At 33.5% G+C, this 23,399-nt stretch overlaps 1 long non-coding RNA gene across 5 annotated transcripts in view; it reads left to right on the top strand.

The window, feature by feature from the left end:
• LOC149169914 (uncharacterized) overlaps window positions 1-23,119 on the top strand; it is a 117,691-nt gene extending 94,572 nt beyond the window's left edge. The window contains exons 3-4 of one of the 5 annotated variants that reach the window (XR_016259819.1): window positions 22,160-22,307; window positions 22,415-23,119. This is a non-coding gene — a long non-coding RNA (uncharacterized LOC149169914). Of the gene's footprint in view, window positions 1-9,509; window positions 9,814-22,159 lie in introns of those variants that run through there. The other 4 variants (XR_016259817.1, XR_016259816.1, XR_016259820.1 and 1 more) reach the window with 4 other exon arrangements.
• The last annotated feature ends 280 nt before the right edge of the window (window positions 23,120-23,399 follow it).

The raw sequence follows: 23,399 nt of genomic DNA, 5'->3' as shown, positions 1-23,399 counted from the left end.
TAAGTTTTTGGTTGTAAAAGAGAGAGTGCAGAATAATGAATTATGTATAAAACACATAGGTATAGACTCCATGATTGCGGATCCTCTTACTAAAGGATTACCACCCAAGAAGTTTCACCAACATGTTGCTTGTATGGGTGTAATATCTGTTTAGGATAATTAGAAAAATGTGGGAGTCTGAATATGTTTTAAGTTCTGTTTTTGATGTTCTACGTAATGCAATTGTAAACAATTTTGATGATATATACAAGTTGCATTCAGTTTCAGTTTCATTATTTCTTTCCTTAAAGTTTAAATTTTTGGCCTCATAAAGTAAAGTAAAGGTGACTCAATTAGAAATAGGCACGTCTAATCACACTTGCGTGAAATTTCTAAACTATATGTCCAAATCAGATTCATGTCATTCAGTTATGTTGGCAGCGTGATTTATGTCAGTTTAGTTGCGAATAAATGTGACAAATGCCGCTTAAGTCCTTTGTTACCATAATTGATGGACGGAATTGTTTAAGAAATACGATAAGTAAAGACAGAAAAGTTGCATGCAATAAAGTTAAGGATATATAATCAAAAGGTTGCACTTGTCCATGTGGGAGATTGTTGGATTTAGAGACGTCTGATTACAATAATTAAGTTGGACATACGTGCATTGTGATTATGATGTCAAATACTGTCAGCAAGATTACATTTATGTAATGATTAAAATATGCCAAATAATGTGATTAATCAAGTCATGGCATTATACGTATTTAAATAAGGATTTGGATACAAATACATATAGAATAATGTTAAACAATTATAATTGTTAATGGACCGATTATAATTGATTAAAATAATAGCAGTAATAAATTTGAGCTGAATAAGGAAATCAGAATCTATTCTGATTGATTGATTGATTGATTGATTGATTGATTGATTGATTGATTTCAAAATCTGAAATTTCAGATTTCTTGACAGACTTGTTTCAGCTAAATTTCAGCTGCCCTAGGATTGGGGTTTTGCACTGCTATAAAAGGGCTGAGTCTCCAAGGCTTGCAATCATCTCAGAAAGATAGTCTGCTCCATTGAAGACTGGATACTTTGTCATTTAGGATAGCCAGAGAAAAGGATTGCAAGTTCTTGGAAGGATTCAAGAGCCAATAACTCAAGTCAAGACCAGATGCCTTTGAAGATGGAAAGTAAGTTCCGTTGTGCATTAACTTTAATTTCTTACAAAGGAGTAGATCTTGGTTGGAGTTTAAAGTAATTAGGAAAACCCACAAAATAAATCCATCAGTGCTTTAAAAAAATCCCAAAATCCTCATAGGTGTTCTCCATCACAATATATTCTTTTGTAGAATGAAGAACCTTAAAGGCATATTATTATTATCTACATTTTTTACAATTTCCAAAAGGTTATTTCACAATACGTAGACTTTCTACTTGATATTCTACTTCTACAGGTTACAAGGTTTATTTTGACTTAGATAAAGAAATTTGTTTGAAAGGTGTTTCTACCGCCTCATGGTATAATCCAACACGATTTGATTTATTTTTCTTTGGATCCATAATTGGCTAATGCGAAATCACACTTGAAGAATGTGGGAGCAGGAGGGGATGGGCCCTATTAATAAGGTTTGATCACAGCGATGAGCCATTCTATTTTATATAATAAGTAAGGGGGTAAACGCCAAGGAAAAATAAACAGCAGTTAACAGATAAAGTCAATAATATGAATCAGTTATAATGTCACTAAGTTAAATTTAAAATAGTCATGGGTATTCGTTATCTTGAATATTAGAATCAAGCCTTTATTCCTTACTCAAGGGTCCCTCGAGGAAATAAGAAAAAGTGGCAGAAAACACCTATGTAGTATCACAACCAAATACATGAGTTGTAGACCAACCAATTCTGGGCAAAAGTAACAAGTAACCATATTTTGGAAGGTTGTGTCCTAGCTGAAAATCTTCCTACACTAAATGAATCGAGTGGGATGGGTACACATTTCTCTGCAATTAATTTTTTCCTTTCTCCCTTTCTTGTAATTCCTCTATATTTGGTGCAAGTGGTTTCATGGTATCCACTACTTTACTGATTGTTTATTAATTTACCAGCAACTGTTGAACCCACTGTTATTTCTACTAGTTTGACCATTTAATTTACTCGTTCAACAATGTCTTTTATAATATGTAGAAGAAAGATATGTTTAATCCATCGAATAGTATCATATCACTGTTGTTCCCTTTTTGTTACCTAGAAAAAAATTCCCCTATTGCAGCACCTGTTACAGAAGTTTGACCTGAATAATGCTTCTAATGTTGTTGTTGTTTCCACTCTTGGTTGTTCTCATAATATTGCTAGATATTGCCATGATTTCACTTTAATATAATAGAAAGGACCATTCTCCAGCTCTGTCCCCCTTGACGGTTTCCTATACCACTGTATATCCCAATTCCAGGTCATTGTTGATCCATGTAATTGTGAAATTTGGAAGATTGTAAGTTGAAACGTCTTTACTCTGGAGCATTATGCCACCACATGTTGCGAGTAATCATGCGAGCTAACAACTCCATTATATACATGTCATTTTAATACAATATTTAATCGCATGTTTAATATATATGGTGCTACATGACATTTTCCACTTTCATATTTAACACTAGCTTTTCTTTTTATTATAAAATCATACGATAGATTAATAAAATTAATTTAATTAAATTGTTAATTTAAATGTCAATCACCGCAATTTATTTGGTAAACCCTATTATAAGTGGATTTATTCCATGTAACCAAAGGAACAGAAACTTGGCTTAAAAAAATCATGTAGAAAGTTCTCAGGTAAATGAATATTTGATCGAAGGAGTCATTAAAAATAAATATAAATAAAAATACAGTCCACTCTATTGCGACAAATACATACAAATGGATTTGTAAACTCATACAAGAGTCTGCAATTATTCTAATCCATTTTGTAAGTTCAGTCATATCCACTCTCTTAAATAAAATAATTTAAGAATTTTTTACAATGATATATGATGACACGTATGTTAAATGGTATTGTTATGGGCACTGAGTAAAATGTTTGTACAGGTCGTTGTAGATCAACCCTGCTTGGATCTGAAAATGGTTGATATGATCACCAATAACATAGCTACTCACAAATATAAATTCAACATTAACAACAAATTAGAGGAGAAAACATCCTTGATATTTTAAATTCATCTCTTTATGGATGGGGCATTCCATGTTATTTAAAAAAAATATTGTTGAAAAATGTACTTTTATTCTGAGTTATCATTTGGATAGAAATCATGTAGTCATTTCGTAGTTTCTATCTTTAATAATAAGAGATTCACATGATGATGTATTTGGTCATTATATGAATTCACATTTCCATTCACTTTAACATAAACCATATTATTTATATTCTCTTTAAACCATATTATTTATATTCACTTTATTAGACGCTTTTCAATGTCCTATAGAATATGAAAAAAACCTTAAATATTTATCCATTATCACAATTAAATGTAGATGAAGAACACAATTATATATCACAACTTATACGGTATTTATTGCATTAATATAATAGACTGAGATGGAGATGAAGATATGAATTTAACTATGGATATTGTTTACCCACCCTCTCCTTAAGCTAAATGGAAAAGAATGAAAAATGGAAAAGCGGAGCAGAGATTGCTTTTCTCAATATTCAAAATAACTAAATAGATTACATTGTAAACATGAATAATAAATTACTTGAGTAGAAGTCGACACCTATGAAGTAGAACTTAAGTAAAAATGAACTATCTATGACACCTAGCACACAACAGAACCAAATGTGACGACACCTAAAAGGCAATGAGATTAATATCTCAACGTCCCCTCCTAATCTCAATTGCTACAAGTAGAGACACTTACAATGCTTAATTTCTTTCTTTGAAATACAAATACATTATATCCCAATGGCTTTGTGAAAATATCTACAAGCTGATCTTTTGAACCACAAAAAGAAAGTAGTATGTGCCCATCATTGACAAGATCACAGATGAAATGAAAACGTGTGTAAATATGCTTGCTTTATTTGTGGAAAACATTATTTTTTTATAAGGAAATTGATGAATTCTTGTCACAATAAGTAGGAGTTGACTCCTTTTGAACATTTGATAGATCTTTCAATAATCTTCTCAACCACATTTCTTGACAAGATGCTAGATTTACTGCTACATATTATTCCTTTACGGAAGATATTGAAATGATTGATTGTTTCTTGGATGCCCATGAAATCATATTTGTTCCAAGATGAAAAGCATACCCTCATGTGCTTTTACGATCATCTAAATTCCATGCATAATCGTTGTCTATGTAACTTGAAAGTGAATGATTTTTAGAATGTTTATAGAACAAACCATTTTATATGGTCCCTGCAATATACCTTAAGATTCTTTTTGAAACCTTCTAATGGGAATTGTTAGGTGGATGCATAAACCTGGAGAGAAAACTTGTTGCAAACATGATATCAACTCTAGTTGAAGTGACTTATAATAAATTACCAACTATACTTTTACACAGTGTGGAATCAACTAGTAGTGCTACATCTTCTTTGCTCAATTTGGTGCCTTGATCAATTGGTGTATCAGTAGGTTTGTAGTGGGTCATTCTAAACTTTTGGATGATATTAGTGGCATATTTCTACTGACCAACAAAAATTCCATTGGAATATTGTTGAGCTCCAATGCCTAAGAATTATTTCATGACCCCTAGATCTTTCATATCAAGTTCTGTTTGCATTTCTCCTTTGAAGTATTCTGACATCATATTGCTTGTATAAAGAAGATCATCTAAGTAAAGGCATACAATAAGACTTTTACCTTCATGATTTTTGTTATACAAAGCTGGCTCATGGCTACTTCTGCAAAAACCACTTTTGATTAGATAGGTGTTGATGTGACTGTACCAAGCTCTTGGAGCTTGTTTCAAACCACACATAGCTTTCCTCAATCTATTTACCTTATGCTCTTGTCTTATAACTTCAAACCAGCATGATGCTCTACATAAACTTCTTCCTAGTATATATCATTTAGGACGGCAAGTTTTACATCAAGTTGATAGACTTTCCATTTGTGTTGAGCTGTTGTGGAGAAAATGGTTCTGAATGTGTATAACCTTGCTACTGGAGAAAAGGTTTCACCATAGTCAACACTAAATTGTTGTGAGAAATCTTTGACAACCAGTCTTGCCTTATGTCTCTCAATCTCCCATTTTCCTTTAAGCTTTCTCTTATTACCCATTTTAGACCAATTCTAGTTTTGTCTCTTGGGAGATCAGCTAATTCCCAAGTCCTATTCTTCTCTATGGTAGCAATTTCTTGGTTCATTGCATCAATCCAATGCTTTTCTTTAACTTCTTCTTCAAAATGGGCTGGTTGAGATAAAATAAACGCAAACAGATTATCTTGGTCAAACTCATGCTCTTTCTCATAAATTTGCCTAATGCTTCTTGTTTTCTAAAGATGTTGAATCACTAGTGGATTTATTGCTTGAAGATGTACCATTTGAAGCTTCATCAATATGATGAGATCAAGACTTAGTTTTAAAAAAATTGACATCTCTGCTTATAATAAACTTCTCGGTAATTGGATTGTAAAGTCTGTAGGCCTTTGACTCCTCGTTATAGCCTACACATATACATCTTTCACTCCTATCATCAAGCTTCTTTCTTAGCTGCTAAGGAACATGTGTAAAAGCTATTGATCCAAAAATTATGAAGTGAGATACATTTAACTTTTTACCATCCCATGCTTCTTGAGGTATTGTCTCTTGGAGACTAGTTGTTGGAGATCTATTAAGTACATACATTGTTTTCAAAACTGCTTCAACCTAGTAGTTATTTGACAACTTCTTCTCATGTAGCATACATATGTTCATGTTCATGATTGAATGATTTTTCCTTTTTGCTACTCCATTCTATTATGGAGTATATCTTCTTGTGTTTTGCATTAGTATTCCTTGTTTTCGAAAAAAACATTTGAATTTGTTAGAATTGTACACTCCTCCTCTGTACTTTTATGCTTCTACTTTGAACTCTTTAAATCTTGAGAAAGTATCTAATTTAATTTTGAGAAAATACACCCATATCTTCTTGCTATAATCATTAATGAATGTGATAAAATAATGACTACCACCAATGGATTGTGTCTGCATTATACCACATATATCTTAATGGACCAAATATAAATGTTCTTTTTCTCTAGAAAAAGATGTGGGAAAGATATATCTTTTATGCTTGGATAGAAGACAAATTTCACAATTACAATCTTTTAATTCATAAAAGGGAGACCAATGACAATTGAATGTTTCTAAAGAATACTTAGACTCTTGAATGGGATATGGGCATACCTAGAATGCCATGGATGAGACTCTTCTATTCTTGACACATTGTGGACAAAAGACTCTGATATATTTCAACTTGTAAGAGTCAATGTAAACATCATATTCTTAGTGTTTCCAACCTTTTCTATCAGTCTTCCATTGGGTGATTTGTCATAGATATAATATGTGTTCCCTTGGAATATTACATGATAACCATGTTCCATCAATTGTCTTACACTACTGAGGTTATGCTTTAGATGTCAAACATAATAAACATAAGGTATGTATTTTTGTTGATTATGTTTAGTTAGAATAAGGATAGTAGCTTTTCCTTCATCTTTTATACAAGAACGATCTCCAAGAGTAATTTTTCATATTATGGAAGCATCAAGATAAGAGATCAAAATTTTGTTACATGTCATATGATTGCTTCAGCCACTATCCAGCAACCAAAGGTCGTTGTTGTGAGTGTCTTCAAAAGGATGGAACGAAAGAAACAATGTTTCAAAAGATTCTCCTTCACTGTTGAAGAGATGGGCATTGCCTCTCTTCTGATCACAATGTTTCTTTCTACATTCATGTTCATAATTCCCAAATTTCTTGCAGTAATAACATTGGACATTACATTTTCTCCATGTTCTGCTTCTCTGAGTTTGGTTTTGTAGAGGTCTCCACTGCTCTGTTGCATGATGATGTTCTGATCTTCCTCTACTTCACTTGCCTCCGCCTATATATCCTCTGCCAAATGAGATTTTTTCTTTGGAAGCTTATCCCATGGAGTATTTTGCCAATTTGAGTCTTTTTTCACGTGTTAGAAGTAATCTAGTCAATTATACTACTCAGAAAGTTGTAAAATCTTTGGATTCGAAAATCACTGTTACAATCATGTCATATTTATTGGGTAGGCTTCGACGAACTTTTTCAACAATTTTATGATATGTAATGGTTTCACCAATAAGTTTGATTTGATTGACTATTCCCATGACTCTAGTTGTGAACTTATCCACATTCTTTGTCTCAATCATTTTCAGGGTTTCGAACTCTGCTCTCAATGTCTGCAATTTAACAGTCTTCATTGTATTATTACCTTGACACACGTCTTTCAAAATATCCCAAGCTTCTTTTGTTGGTTATGTGCTGATTATCTTGTTGAAGATAGAATCATCCACTGTGTTTGTATCCAACATTTGGTTATGTGTTCTTTCTTTCTAAGTTTTGCCGCGACATTACTCTGATTATTATTCATGGCAGTTAATTGTTCGGTTCCAGAAGATATCCCAACATTCTTGGGCTTTCAGAAATGTCTTCATTCTTAAAGACCAAAACTTGTAATTTTTGTCAAACAAAATTAAGAATGTGACAAAGATTTAGGAAAAACCATTTCTTTAATAGAGATATAAGCCCCCTTTTACCATCTTTTTTCAAAAAAAAAAAAAATTTATTTTATTTTTTTAACTTTTAACTCAAACATCACCTCCTTATAATAAATTTCTTTCCAATAAAATACACCATTTGTTTCTTTAAGATATTTAAAAATACTTCCCAAAACCTTATAATAAATTTCTTTCCAATAAAATACACCATTTGTTTCTTTAAGATATTTAAAAATACTTCCGAGAAAAGAGCAAGTCCTTAAAATTCTCAAAAAAAACCCTTTCCAAAAAAATGTTTAAACAAACAAAAATAAACATATTTCCAAAAAAAACCTCACGAGTACATTTCTTAAAAACTCGTGAACTTTGACTTTTCAATCCAAATCTGGATCGTTTTGTCTGGTAGCTTTGCCGTATATCACTATAACGCACTACAGCATGTAAGTAATGTGGACTAACAACTCTCGTTTAATTAACGCACTACAACATGTAAGTAATATAGGCTAACAACTCTCGTTTAATTGTTGAGCATTGGTACCTTTGCCGTATATCACTATAACGGACTATGCGTTGTGAGGATGGACAGTGAGGCTGGAAAGCATGTCAGTAATGTAGACTAACGACTCTCGTTTAATTGTTAGCATGAGTAACGCCTTTGCACTAACGGTGAGTTATGAGAAACTCTTATTTCATAGACTATAGAAAAGTAAATGTTGTTTGATATGCAAGGCAGATAGTTTTCGCTTTCTCAGTGATAACACGCCAATCGAGATAGCAACTTGGAGAAAAAGGACGAAAGCTATCGACCTTGCATGTCAGGCAGTATTTACTTTTCTATGATCTATGAAATAAGAGTTTCCGTGCATTATGTATGTGTTAATAACGTTGCTTTAAAGGTCGGAGGGTACGTTAAATCGGCTACTTTTCACAAAAAAAGTCTTTGAATGGAACGCGTTTCTTTCCAGCTTTTTGCTGTTCACTTGCTTGGCCACAGCAGGGTTATTTTTCTCTTTTACAAACTCTCAATTTGTCATGTGATTCAACAAGATTCATAAGCCGCTGACTTCACTTTTCTCAAGTTGCTGTTCTTTTATGGAGTTTTGTGCAAACTTTCCTATCTTATTTTTTTTTTTTCATATACCACGACAGAGAATAAAAAATAAAAAATGGAGCTCCACATTTATGAAATAAAATAAAATTATATATAACCACTTAAAACACAATAAAATCAAATATAATAACACATAATAAATACAGTGAAACTAATATCTCAACATCAAATACATAAACCAATTAATTATTTAAATCTCTCTTATATACCATCTAACGCACAATAGAATCAAATATAATAACACCTGAAAAATAGTGAAATTAATATCTAACATCAAATACATAAATCAACTAATTATTTAAATGTCTCATATATATATATAAATATAACTACGTCAATAATGTCGTCGTGTGTTACCATTCAATTTATCTAGCTTTTGGGTTCTTATACTACGATTTGGTCGGTCGTGTTAGAGGTTGGATCCTAACCTCAATGTCAATTTAACATGATTACCCAGAGAGAATTTTAATTTTAATTTTATTTTTTACCCTTTCTTGTGATTTGTGCGTGTTATCAAGAATCATGCTAATCTTCTGTATTATCTCTGGCGTAAACTAGTTGACTGACTGAACATGGAGCCCATTCTCAGTAGTGGCCACAAAACCAACCGTCTTAATTGTAAACAACGTATTTTTGGTTGCTACTAATACTTTTACTTTCTGCTTGTGTATTCCACAGGTATTCCGCTGCATTGCAACCTTGTTTAGCACCAAATCAAAGTGTCACAATCTATATTCTACTATTTATTTCCTGAGTATTTATTACGATAAGAGCTGTGGAGGTTGAAACTAGAACTATTACACTACGAGCCATATTGCATTGTATTTACTTTCATGGTGAAGCAATTTAGGGTTAAGCAACTTTGTGATATTTATGAAGACATCTTTTAAGAAATTTTGACATCTATTCATCATGCATTATAGGCAACTAGATAACTATCACTGAGTTACATAGGTGTGCATAATATATAAAAAGTAACGGTGATATTGGATAGCACTTTTTAGTAAGAAGAGCCTGAAAAATTTCGTTCCATATCTTTATTTGAATTAATATTTATAATTTCTAAAAATTCCACTAAGTAATTACATATAGATTCTTTAGGAAATGAAAACCAATAAATAGAATTTAAACATAATACTTATTCAATAAAAAGTGAATTAAAAAAAAAGTGTAATAGAATTTAAACATAATACTTATTTGCAACAACTCTAATCTTTATTTGAATTAATATTTATAATTTCTAAAGATTCCACTAAGTAATTTACATATAGATTCTTTATGAAATGAAAACCAATAAATAGAATTTAAACATAATACTTATTCAATAAAAAGTGAATACAAAAAAAAGTGTAATAGAATTTAAACATAATACTTATTCTCAACAACTCTAATCATGTGCAACTCATCATTCCTACAACAGAGAAATTTCATTTATATCTTTATTTAATAGCAAACTACAAATTTCATTTATATCTTTATTTAATAGCAAATTAGAAATTTCATTTATATCTTTATTTAGTAGCAAGCTAGAGTGCCATAATCTATTTTTTATTATTTTTCTCATTGGTTTAACTTATTAAGGATTTAAACTTTGAATCTCATGGGTTATTAATACTTCATATCACAGTGATTGCCAATAAAACTATGGGCGTTATTTCTTACCATTAATATCCTCACACTATTTAATATAATAATATCCTTGGATGTTGACACTATAATTATAATAATATCCAATGGTCCCTTCCCAATTTTGATATATAACTTCACAATATCTCACTACATGTGTGATTTCAACCTAGTATAAACCATTGCATATAAAAAGTACCAATAGAACTAATATATGGAACATGGGGCATGATCTCTTCTTATTCTTATGCTTTGGGACATTAATATGTAGATAACTTTACAACCATAAGTATAAAGGCTTCGATTAGTTTACATTCCTCCATATTAAATCTCTACAATATTGTGTCACCGTATTCTTTTTAATCAACCAAAGTTTCTCATTTTTCTAATTTCTTTTAATTTCCATGCTCATAGTAAAATTTGTTCCACCAATATTTTTCATGTTGAATTTAGAGGAAAGGTGAGTTTTGACATTGTTGATGATTTCCTTATTGTTTCCAACTAAGAAAGTATCATCGATATTCGAGACCTCATAAATAAAATGATCACCAACTAAATTAAAATACATATGGACTAGCATTACTCCTTGTAAAAAACATGTTCGAATATATAAGTATCAAACTTTTGATACCACATTCTTAGAGACTATTTTAACCCATATGTGTGCTCTTTTATCTTGAAACCCAAAACTTTCTTTAGCTTCACCACAAAAACTTATGTGTATTCCATATATGTATTTCTTCTTCAATATCCCAATATATACTCTACATTAAGATAAAAGGTAGCAAAAATACAAAAATGAAAGAAATTAAATAGAATTTAATTTAGCAATTGGAGAAAAAATGTCACTGAAATCATTTCCATGTGCCTAGCATAATCCTTTGTTATTATGAAGTATTTTTACTTCTCCAATTTATCTTCTACATTCCACTTCTTCTTAAATACCCATCTTCTTCCAGTGACATTTATTTAAATAGTACTTTACTACTGTGCTATTATGAAGTATTTTTACTTCTCTAATTTATCTTCATATTCAACTTCTTCTTAAATACCCATCTTCTTTGACTATGATTTATTCAAATAGTACTTTACTATTAATGGTGCGCATGAGGGTGATGCAAATGTCTAGTTCACAATCTACTAGCTAGAGTGTCATTAAAGTTCTTGTCTACTTATTTTATGATTAACAAAGCTATCAACATCTTGTCAACTATCATAATCATCTTTTCATAACTTCAAAAGCGTGGGACAAGCCAACCTCATTTCTATAGAGAAACTAATATTTTCAAGGATAGTTGTTTCTTAAGTGGGTTCTCCCTCTTCCATTACGGGATGTTGTTATTTTGATGGTCGGGATCTCTTTCTCTCTACTAACCACCAATTCAATTGCATCAGCTATAGAAAATGAAGATGTGTTTTAAATATACATCTACTCCCAACCTTACACATTAGGAGGCAACTATTATCACCTAAAAACCACTTGAGAAACCCTATAGGAGCACACTAGACTACCATCAATACTACATATTAAAATGTTATTAAATGGATATATTGCATTTCCTTTGGCTAGGAAAAAAACGGAAACAAGGATGTTTATTCATTCATTTTATTTATCAATTATAGTTTTCACAATTCACATATATTTTAGGTATTTTGATAAATTGTCCTTGATTATTTGATGAAGGGTATATATTTGGACTTCAGTTGGAAGTAAGTTGGTTTATTTTTTTGTTATAAATATAATTGGACCAACGAGATTAAATATGGGTGAATATGTCATGAATATGCTTAGTCGGAGTCACATATCGACGACTCTGCTACGAGGGAGTGTGGAGCGACGAGAAAAGATATGTTACGTGTTATTCCTTTTAAATAAAATTGGGTCAGGGTTATGACTCCCTGCCTAGGGTGAAGCAGGGACTATAGCGATCGAAAGATAGTTGACCGCCTATTAATTCAAGTGTCGACATCTCAAAACTATATATGAGGCTATGTATTAACTCAACAAAAATGATTTGGTTGGGCAATAAGATTGAGGTTTTATTGCTGGCTTAAAACTTGTAAGAAAAGTTTTATTGCAATTTAAAATTTTATCCAACCTCTTATTTCAGGTTTAAATGTTTTATCCAAAGTTTTATTGTTGTTTAAAATTATATCCAACCTCTTATTGTAGGCTTTAACATTTTATCCAAAGTTCTATTGCTCATAGTTTTTTTAGGTATTTTCTTATTTTATCCAAAGTTCCTTCACGTCTGTGCCCGCTTACTTAGTTGGGAACACACGGCTTCGTGGCAACTTGCATGTCGATAATAGTTGGCAGAGCTCCTGTGAACTCCTTTGTGTCTTACAAACCCAACCTTTCTTCTCGTCTCCACTTCTTATCTTAGCTTCTCTTTGTTGCTCCCCTACTAGCATGTTCTCCATTTTCCTTTCGTCCACAATTTCACCATCTACTACCTGAAATGTTTCAATACATCCATACCTACTTCACATTCTACTGTCTGAAATGTTTCAATACATCCATACCAGTTCATAACCCTGCAACCCCTGATTCTGAGCACCCCCTTGATTCTCATCACCCCATCAGCATAACCTACAACATCCAACTCCATGGGCACAACTTATAACATCCAACATCGGACATTCCCACCACTACAAAGTTACACCCAATTGCTGCAAGTATACACCCAAATGGTTGAATCACTGTCCCCCAATTGGTGCAAATATACACCCAAATGGTTGAATCAATGTCCCCCTTACAGGTATGCATTCACTTATCTCAGATTGAATGCTTGCTCTCTCCAAATAGAGAAAATATATCAGTTGATTTTGATTCAGACTACTTCTTCAAATTATGACTACCTCGAGCTTCACATCCACTGATGTCTGGGTAATTAACCTTGCATTATGTTTTTTTTTCTTTTATTCATAGGGATTACTGTCAGTAGCGAGGTATTTCTCTATTTTATTCATAGGCATTCTCAGTAGCGAGTTATAGCTCCAGATCCTGAGTAACCAAAAGCCCATTGAATAACACAATTTGAGGGCACGAGTGTAAGGCTGAAAATATCACCCTTCAATGTAGAATGCTTTAGAAATAGCTTAGCACCACCACAATCTACATTCATAGTAATTCATACTAGAACATGGAATTTGTAATAATAAAAACAAAAAGAATATTGATCTATAAGTCGATATCATGTACTGGTCAGGCTAATTGACTTACCCCACCAAGTATGCATCGATATGCTGTGTTGTTTCCCAGAAGGGTCTTGAGTCCTCCATTTCTTGAGTCTGAGTCTCCAATATGCTGTATTGTTTCCCATAAGGGTCTTGAGTCCTCCATTTCTTGAGTTTCCTCCGTTGATAGAGTAACTGTAATTTCGTTTTCATCATTTTTGGATTAAGATTGATAGAGTAACTGTAATTTCTTTTTCATCGTTAAGATTTAAGTTACATTATAAGACTTAAATTCACAAAGGAGCTCAAGTTTATTTTTACATGTAGTCAGATGCTTTTAACAAATTTCTTTATTAATATAAAAGTTGGTGATAGGATTGTTTATTGTACTATATTGGGTGGGTGGTATTGCAGGTAGAATAAAAATGACTGATGAAGGGCCAAATTCACCTACCACCTATCCCTTACCATTGTTCCTTGCCCTGGTATCTAATCTTCTTGATTCGACATTATATGCACCCACTCCCTTACAAAAAATTGTGGAATCCCCATTATAAACACAAGTTGCTTCAACTCTCTCAAAAGTTGAGAGTTTTACTTTTTGCTAAAACCAAATAACTGCATAAAATAACTACATAAAATATCTCATGATGCGGCAAGAAGGGAGGTCACAAAAATGTTGTAACATGGAATCCTCAGAATGGAGGAAGTCACCAAAATAATGGAACATGGAATTATAAGAAAAAGAAAAAGTGGAAAGCATGCATGAAGATTCTAGATAGAAGTTAGCAGACAACTGACAAACAGAGACGAGAACGACATTCGAGTGGGGTGTCAGGTGATATTCCAGAGAATTTATGTTACTAGCAATGCATGAAGATTCTAGATGGATGCTAGTAGACAACTAACAAATAGAGACAAGAACCACATTCGACTGGGATGTTGGGTGATATTCCCTAGAATTTATGTTACTGTCAATGGCGACAAAAATTGCATTAGAGTGGGTTATAGTGTTTATGTTATTGCCACAAGTCATAAATTTATTAGTTTAATGGTAACTGTTCAATTATTAATTATATATTGATACAAATGCATGACAACTATAGTTAAAAATTATTAGATCACCGTTACAAATCAAGATTTCCCACAAAGCTAAATATTAACATTGAAAGCCTGTGTTATTACTTGTACACTTCTTTAATGCATTTCCTGCAACTTGGAGTTCCATCGATTCTCTTCTTGACTCTTAATCTCAACATTTGTTTCAAACTATTTACTTTATTCAGCGGCTTTTCTATTAAAAAGTTTATGAATACTGCTGACTGTTTCCGCATATCATAGTGGAAAAATTCAACCCCGTAAGCTAAGTCATCTTTAAGGTGGTTTCCATCTATCTCTGTATGGTAACAAAGCTTTAGATGAGTATCATAAATTTGTTGGAAGTTTGACAACGAATTATGTAAATATGAGTAATAATTGTATTAGTTACTACTAGTTCATTTTATACGGAAACAACAGTTATGTAATGGAGGAGGCTTCTATAAAACTAGTGAATTCCTGAGAAATGTAATCATGTAGAATCATTGTTGAATTAATAGAAATTCCAATCCCTTTCCCCATGGATGTTTCCTTGACACCCTGTCAAGGTTTTACCACGTAAATCCCATTTGTTTATTTGTGTGTTTGGTTTTAGTTTTCAAGTTAGTTATGAATCTTTCTTGGTCTATGTATAATTGAATGTTTATTTTCTTTCCTCATTTCCCCTATTCGAACTACAATTGGTATCAGAGCCAGATGAGTTGAGTTAGTCTGAGTGCATGAAGACCGTGCCATTTGTTGCGTGTATTCTCTGCAGTCCCATGAAGACCAAAGCCATGTGCCACCTGTGTGTATACTCTAAGGTTTGGTTTGGTTTGTAAACCATGAAGAGAAACCCTCTGCCCTACATAAAGAGGAGGCACTGGCCTGCGTAAAGAGAAAAGAGGACGCAGGAACCTGCATACTCTATGTCCAGAATTGGCTTGGAGCGAGGAGGCACCGGCGTGGAGAGAGGGGTCTTTTGCGTGCATCGAGGAGCCTTGACATCTGTGTCAAGGAATACACCACTGTTGCATGCCCATCTGCTTCCTTTTGTGTTAAGTTACAACTTCGTCAAGGAAGGCATCATTGTTGCATGCCCATCTGCTGCCTTGTGTGTGAAGTTACTGTGTGAAGGGCGTGAGTGCAAGCGTGAACTGCGTGGAGAGGTGCTGTGTGCTGTCCATGTTGTTGTGTGATTTCAAAGCACCACTAAAATGTTGTGCGATGTCCATGTTGTTGCATGTTGCCAGAGCAACACTGAAACATTGTGCATTGTCCATGTTGTTGCGTGCTGCCAGAGCACCACTGAAAAAAAAAAAACTCCTGCCACAGTTGTGAAGGGTTATCTGCGTGTGTGAAGGGTGAATGCAAATGTTGTTGTCCAAGCATTCTGCATGCAATTCACTGTCATATGTTGAACGGTCTGCGTGAAGGAGAGGAGGAGACCTCTCTACGTCTAAAATCAAGCAACCAAACCCACGCTGTTGTCCAAGAGTTCTTGCATGCCAGAGCCATTGAAGGCAGGCAGAGTCACCTGAAGAGGAACCTGCGTGGAGAGGTGCGAGGTTTTGTAGCATGTTTGTTGGGGAAGGCTAAATCAAGTTGTTGTTTTCCAAAATTGCAATTGAATCTGGGTATTCATCAAAGTTTCTAGAACCTTTTTATTTTTAGCAGAAATCTTTTTTGAAACAAAAACAGCAGATTGAAATCAATTCAAGTTTCTTTTTAAGGGTTGGCTTTTATACAAATATTGGAGGAAAGAACTTCAAGAAAATAAAATCTTTGTTTGTTTTTCACGAAAACAAAGGTTTTTTTGTTTGTTTTTCACAAAAAAAAAACAAAGGGGTTTGCAAGAAAGAAAGGGTTTGCAAATAATTTTTTTTGCTGGAAGATTATTTTTTGGAAAAAAATATAAACCCTAGTTGAAAAACTAAAGCCCTAGGAGAAGAACAAAATGGCCAAGATGTTGAATGCGAAATTCGAGGTGGATAAATTCACCGGAAAGAGCAATTTTTCTCTTTGTAAACTGAAGGTTAGGGATCTTCTTGTGCAACAAGGGTTGAACAAGGCATTGGATGGGGAAACTAAGAAACCTGCAACCATGACTGATTCAGACTGGGAGGACTTGGATGCCCGAGCTCCTAGTACCATCAGGTTATGCCTGGCGAACGAGGTTCTCTTCAACATTGTTGAAGAGAGTACAGCTTCAGGATTGTGGGAAATATTGGAAAAACTCTATATGACAAAGTCATTAACCAATAGAATTTATCTGAAAAGAGAGTTGTACAGTCTTCAAATGAAAGAAGGTTCAAAAGTTGCAGAAAAATTTGAATGTTTTTAATACACTCATATGCCAATTTCCAATTAATAGATATCGAAGTTAAGATTCAGGAAGAAGATAAAGCCATGAAATTGCTATGTTCTCTTCTCGAATCATGGGATCGCTTTGGAACTTCAATCAACTTGAGCACTACTGATTCTTTGAAGTTTGAATCAGTTGTGGGAGCTTTCCTGTCTGAAGAAGTACAAAAGAAATCCAGTACTGAAACAGCTACATCAGAAGCCATAGTAGCTAGAGGATGCTCAAAGGAAAGAGGAGAAAAACCAAGGGGGTCTTCCAGATCTAAATTGAAGGGAAAGAAGTGTAAGGCAAAATGTTGGCACTACAATAAAATTGGACACTTGAAGAAAGACAGTTGGAAATGAAAAGAATCTGATAACCCGAAGAAGGAAGCGAATCAGTTTGCTTTAGGTATGATAGATGAAGTTTTACCTACTAAAGAATTATGTATGATAGATGAAACTCCACCTAAATGTAATGTCTCTCAGGGTTCAGAAAGATGGTTGTTAGACTCTGGTGCTTCTCATCACATGTGTCCACACAGAAATTGGTTTACTTCAAATGAAAATGTAAATGGTAGTTCTGTGTTTATGGGTAATAATGTGTCATGTCAAACTATTGGGATGGGAAATATCAGGATTAAGATGTATGATAACACAGTTAGAACATTAACTAGTGTTAGACATGTACCTAATTTGAAGAAAAAATTGATTTCTTTGGGAGTGTTGGATTCAGATGGTTATAAGTTTACAGGTCGGGATGGCGTCTTGAAAGTCTTTAAAGGAGCCCTAGTGGTTATGAAAGAAAAAAAGGTCAGAAATATTTACAAGTTAAAAGGAAGTACTCAAGTCAATGAAGCAGCGGTTGCGTCAGAAAAGGAAGAAGCATGTACTCGTCTATGGCATCAGCGATTAGGTCATATGAGCAAGAAAGGTCTTCAAATATTGATGAAACGTAAATCTCTTCCCGATCTGAAATCCTTGAAGTTAGATTTCTGTAAACATTGTGTGTATGGAAAACAGTGTAAACAGAGATTTAAAGTTGGAAATCATAATAGTAAAGATATTTTAGACTATATTCATTCTAATCTGTGGGGACCATCCCCTGTTGTATCATATGGAGGTGCTCTATATTCTTTAACATTTATAGATGATTTCTCCCATAAAGTTTGGGTCTTTATGCTAAAAAATAAAGCTGATGTATTTAATGTCTTTAAACAATTTAAAGCAACGGTAGAGAAGAGAACATGCAAATCTATTAAATGTTTAAGAACTGAAAATGGTGGTGAGTTCACTTCAATTGAATTTGAACAATACTATAAGGATGAGGGAATTATTAGACACAAAACTGTTGTTTATACTCCTCAGCAAAATGGTGTTGTTAAGCATATGAATCAGACTCTTATGGAAAGAGCCAGAAGAATGATCATAAATGCTAACTTGCAAAAGGAGTTGTGGGCAGAAGCAGTATCTAGTGCTTGTTATTTAGTTAATAGATCACCTTTAGTAGCAATTAATTGTAAAATTCCTGAAGAAATTTGGACAGGTTAGTCTTGTGATTATTCACATTTGAGAATATTTGGCTGTGATGCTTATTCTCTTATTCCTAAAAATTAGCGTTCAAAATTAGATCCAAAATCGAAATTTTATGTCTTTGTTGGGTATGACTATGCAGTGAAAGGATACAGGTTGTGGGATCCTACATTGAGGAAGATAGTTATTAGTAGAGATGTAACAATTGATGAATCTTCTCTTTTAAAATCAAATGTTGAAAGAATTGAACAGGAACATGTATTGCCAAATCAACGAGTTCAGTTGGAGGCTAGATCTTTTGGTGACAGTCAAAAGGAAGGAGAGACTTCTGGAGAAAAAGGTGTTGAAGACACAAAGGAAGTCATTAAAGCTTCTGAACGAGTTTAGCAACCAGTCGCTCTAAGAAGGTCTACAAGGGAAAGAAAATCTCCCCAAAGGTATGAAGATTCTGCTTCATCTTTTGATTTGATTACTGAAGATGGGGAACCTTCTTGTTATCATGAAGCATTAGATGATACAGATAGCAAAAAATGGAAAACGACTATGGAAGAAGAAATGGATTCCTTAGCCAAGAACTATACCTAGGATCTTGTAGAGCTTCCTGAAGGGAGAAGTGTTGATGGATGGAAGTGGGTCTTCAAACTGAAACAGAAAGTTGATGGAAGTATCGAAAGGTATAAGGCGAGACTGGTAGCAAAAGGGTATTCTCAGGTTGAAGGTATAGACTTTCATGAGATTTTTTCTCCAGTTGTAAAACTTGTTTCTATTCGTATTGTTTTGGCATTAACTGAGTTACTTAATCTTGATTTAGAATAGTTAGACGTTAAAACAACTTTTCTACATGGTGATTTGAATGAAGAGATATATATGGAACAACCAAAAGGTTTTGTATAAGGTCGCAACAGAAGATTAGTTTGCAAGCTCAAGAAATCATTGTATGGTCTGAGGCAGTCTCCTAGACAATGGTACAAGAAGTTTGATTCCTTCATGGTTAGCTAGAACTTTATAAGAAGTGAGTATGATCATTGTGTATACTTCAAAAGTTTCAATGTCATGTTCATTATCTTAGCTTTGTATGTTGACGATATGATTATTGGAAGAAAAAGCATGGAAGAGATCAACAGGTTAAAGTCTTAGCTCTCTAGGACATTTGATATGAAGGATCTTGGAGCAGCAAAACATATCTTGGGCATGGAGATACACAGAGACAGGAAAAATGGTAAGCTTTGGTTATCACAACAGAAGTATGTGGAGAAAGTACTTCAAAAGTTCTCTATGAATAATGTGAAACCTGTTAATGTTCCACTAGCTTCCCATTTTAAGCTTTCCTCAGATTTGAGTCCTAGAACTGATGAAGAAAAGAAGTATATGTCTCATGTACCATATGAAAAATTTTGTAGGCAACGTAATGTGTGCGATGGTATCTACAAGACCTGGCATTTCACATGCAGTTGGAGTTGTCAGCAGGTTCATGGCAAATCTAGGTGAATAACATTGGTGAGTGGTGAAATGGGTGCTTCGATAACTAAGAGGCACAAGTGACCATTGCATCATCTTTAGTGGTAGTGAAGGATCAATCTGCGGATATGTAGATGCTGATTATGTAGGTGATTTGGAGAAAATAAGATCTACTACACGTTACGTATTTACTCTTGTAGGTGGAGAAATTAGTTGGATGTCAAAGCTTCAAGAAATATTTGCATTGTCCACTACCAAAGCTGAATATATAGCTGCTTCAGATGTCAGTAAAGAAGCAATCTAGTTAAAGGGTTTGCTTGATGAGATTGGAAGGACGTAGGAGAAAGTGAATTTACTTTGTGACAGTCAAAGTGCTATTCACTTGGCTACAAATCCTACTTATCACAACAGAACCAAGCACATTGATGTAAGGTATCATTTTCTAAGACATGTGATCGATGGCGGAAAAGTAGCTCTTCAAAAGGTCCATATGCGAGAGAATTGTGCAGACATATTCACAAAGCGAGTTACAGTAGAGAAGCTACGATGGTGTTTAGCTTCTCTTGGCTTGTAGAAAAGATGATGAATGGGAATGGGCAAGGGATTAGGAAAATTTTTGTCAAGGTGGAGTTTGTTGGAAGTTTGACAACGAATTATGTAAATATGAGTAATAATCGTATTAGTTACTACTAGTTAGTTTTATACCAAAACAACAGTTATGTAACGGAAGAGGTTTGTATAAAATTAGTGAATGCCTCAGAAATGTAATCATGGAGAATCATTCTTGAATTAATAGAGATTCCAATGCCTTGCCCCGTGGATGTTTCCTTGACACCCTGTCAAGGTTTTACCACGTAAATCCTGTGTGTTTATTTGTGTGTTTGGTTTCAGTTTTCAAGTCAGTTATGAATCTTTCTTGGTCTATGTATAACTGAATGTTTATTTTCTTTCCTCATTTCCCCTATTCGAACTACATTTTCAATGAAATATTTGTTGTTTTTTTTGCATCTGAAATTCGAACTGCACAGGTCACCTGTATAGACATCAATGCATACATAATTAAGGTTTGAATGACATTTTTATATGCAATCTATTTGTAATTCACTAACTATATGTTACTAAAGAATTACATTATTACCATCCATTTCACCATACAAAACATAATAGTGGGAAGCTTGTACCATTGCTGACTGAAGCAGGTGGCATTTGATGTTTGGCACGGTCAAGAACGATATATGGGCAGTTTTAATTATTATGATCCTTAGTGGTATTTGACATTTATGGAAAGTAGTTTTATTATGATCCTTAGTAGTATTTGACATTTATGAAAAGCAGTTTTATTATGATCCTTGGTAGTATTTGACATTTATAGATATATGCATATTATTAACACTAGTTTCTAATACTATTAGATTTGTATAATTTCATATCTAGAATCTTTGGAGAGTTTTGAGTTTTTTAACCAAAGGAATAGTAGTTTGTCTGCTTGTTTAAGAGTTTGATTATTACAATTAAAAAAAAATTGTACTTTTATAATTATGGGAGTATTTTTCCAATATAGATATGAGCATCAAATGATCTACTTGCATCGCAGACCATGTATGCAGAGGGTATCGCTGCTGTCGGCATCATATGGAAATAAATTAACATTTCTTTCTTTCTTAAATGCCAAAAGAAAAGTATCTACCGGCTTAGTAGTAGTATTTGACATTTATGAATATATGCTTATTATGAACAGCAGTCTGTAATAAATTAACATTTCTTTCTTTCTTAAATGCCAAGAGAAAAGTATCTACCGGCTTATTGTAGTATTTGACATTTATGGATATATGCGTATTATGAACAGCAGTTTGTAATAGGATTAGATTTGTATAATTTCATATCTATAATCTTTTTAAGATTTTGATTATTACAATTAAAAAAAAATCATATTATAAACAACAGTTTGTAATAGGATTAGATTTGTATAATTTCATATGTATAATCCTTTTAAGAGTTTGATTATTACAATTAAAAAAAATAATTATAATTATGGGATTTTTTTCCAATATAGATATGAGCATCAAATTATCTTCTTGCATTGCAAATCAAATCATCTTTTTGCATTGCAGACCATGTATGCAGAGGGTATCGCTGTTGTGGGCATCATATGTAAATATATTAAATACGAAAACAAAAGTATCCACCGACAGGGACTCTCGGCAGCATGCAGTCCTTGTTTGAAATGAAATGGTTTAATAAAACACTGCACAATGTTAGGTATCGAAACGGTTCCATTGAATAAGTTTGAGATTATTTCATTGAATGAGCTTTTGTCTGATCGCTTGGCCATCTTCTACCGTTTGAATTTCGGGTCGCCCATGCAGATAACCAGAAAGTAAAAGAGGTGCGGACAACGGAAAATGAAATTTAGACGTTTAGAAATCCATTTGTTCTCCGCGTAGGTGTAGAAGATGAGCTTTGGGCGGCTTTTTTCTGTTTAGAACAGCGATTTCTCCAGGATTTCTATGATCTAGGGATATCGTGGTGTTAAACTGAGCATATTATGGTACCAACAGGAGACACGTTCTACAACATGGATAACTTGGTGAAATAAAGTTTGATACACAGAGACATTCATCGGATCAAGCTACAGATGGTGCAGCAGGCTTTCTAGGATAGAGGGTCATGCAAGGAATATTTGTAAGGCTTCAAATCATGGCAATAAGTTTGTAAACTTGTAAGCCGGCTGCATGTATTTCGATAATGCTATATTTACATTTGCGAGAAATGGATATCATGGTGAAATAAAATTTTGATACACAGAGACATTCATGGGTTGAAGCAACAGATGGTGCAGCAAGATTTCCAGGCTAAAGGGTCATGCAAGGAATATTGTAAGGCTTCAAATCATGGCAATAAATTTGTAAACTTGTAAGTCGGTTGCATGTATTTCGATCATGTTATATTTGCATCTGTGAAAACTGTAATATATGCTATATATTTGTGCGGAATATTTTATTTCCCATGTCGTGGTTTATATTAATCCAACGATAAACATATATTGATTATTAATCCAGAAGTGTATTTATTATGTATGGTATGTGAAAAAGCCTATCCAATACATTGAAATCTTCAATTCTATGGAGCCTTTTAGACTAGCAGATTCAAACTTAAGTCACCCTGATCCACGTCTTTTAATCCGACAGATGCATGCCTAAGTCATCCAATTCCATCCCTCTTAATCTCGCAGATGCACACTTAAAGTCGCCTAGGTCTAGAACTTTTAATGCTATGGACGCATACGTTAAGGTGGCTTGGGTCTTTGGAGCTGTCATGTCTTTAACAATAATCATTCATTTCATAATATTG

The sequence above is a fragment of the Pinus tabuliformis genome, chromosome 4_2, assembly GCF_031772625.1.
Source record: "Pinus tabuliformis cultivar Carrire ecotype Pingquan chromosome 4_2, CPIR1, whole genome shotgun sequence".
Lineage (NCBI taxonomy): Eukaryota > Viridiplantae > Streptophyta > Pinopsida > Pinales > Pinaceae > Pinus > Pinus tabuliformis.
The sequence above is the reverse complement of the archived record's forward strand: the minus strand, read 5'-3'. Positions and strand labels throughout refer to the sequence as shown.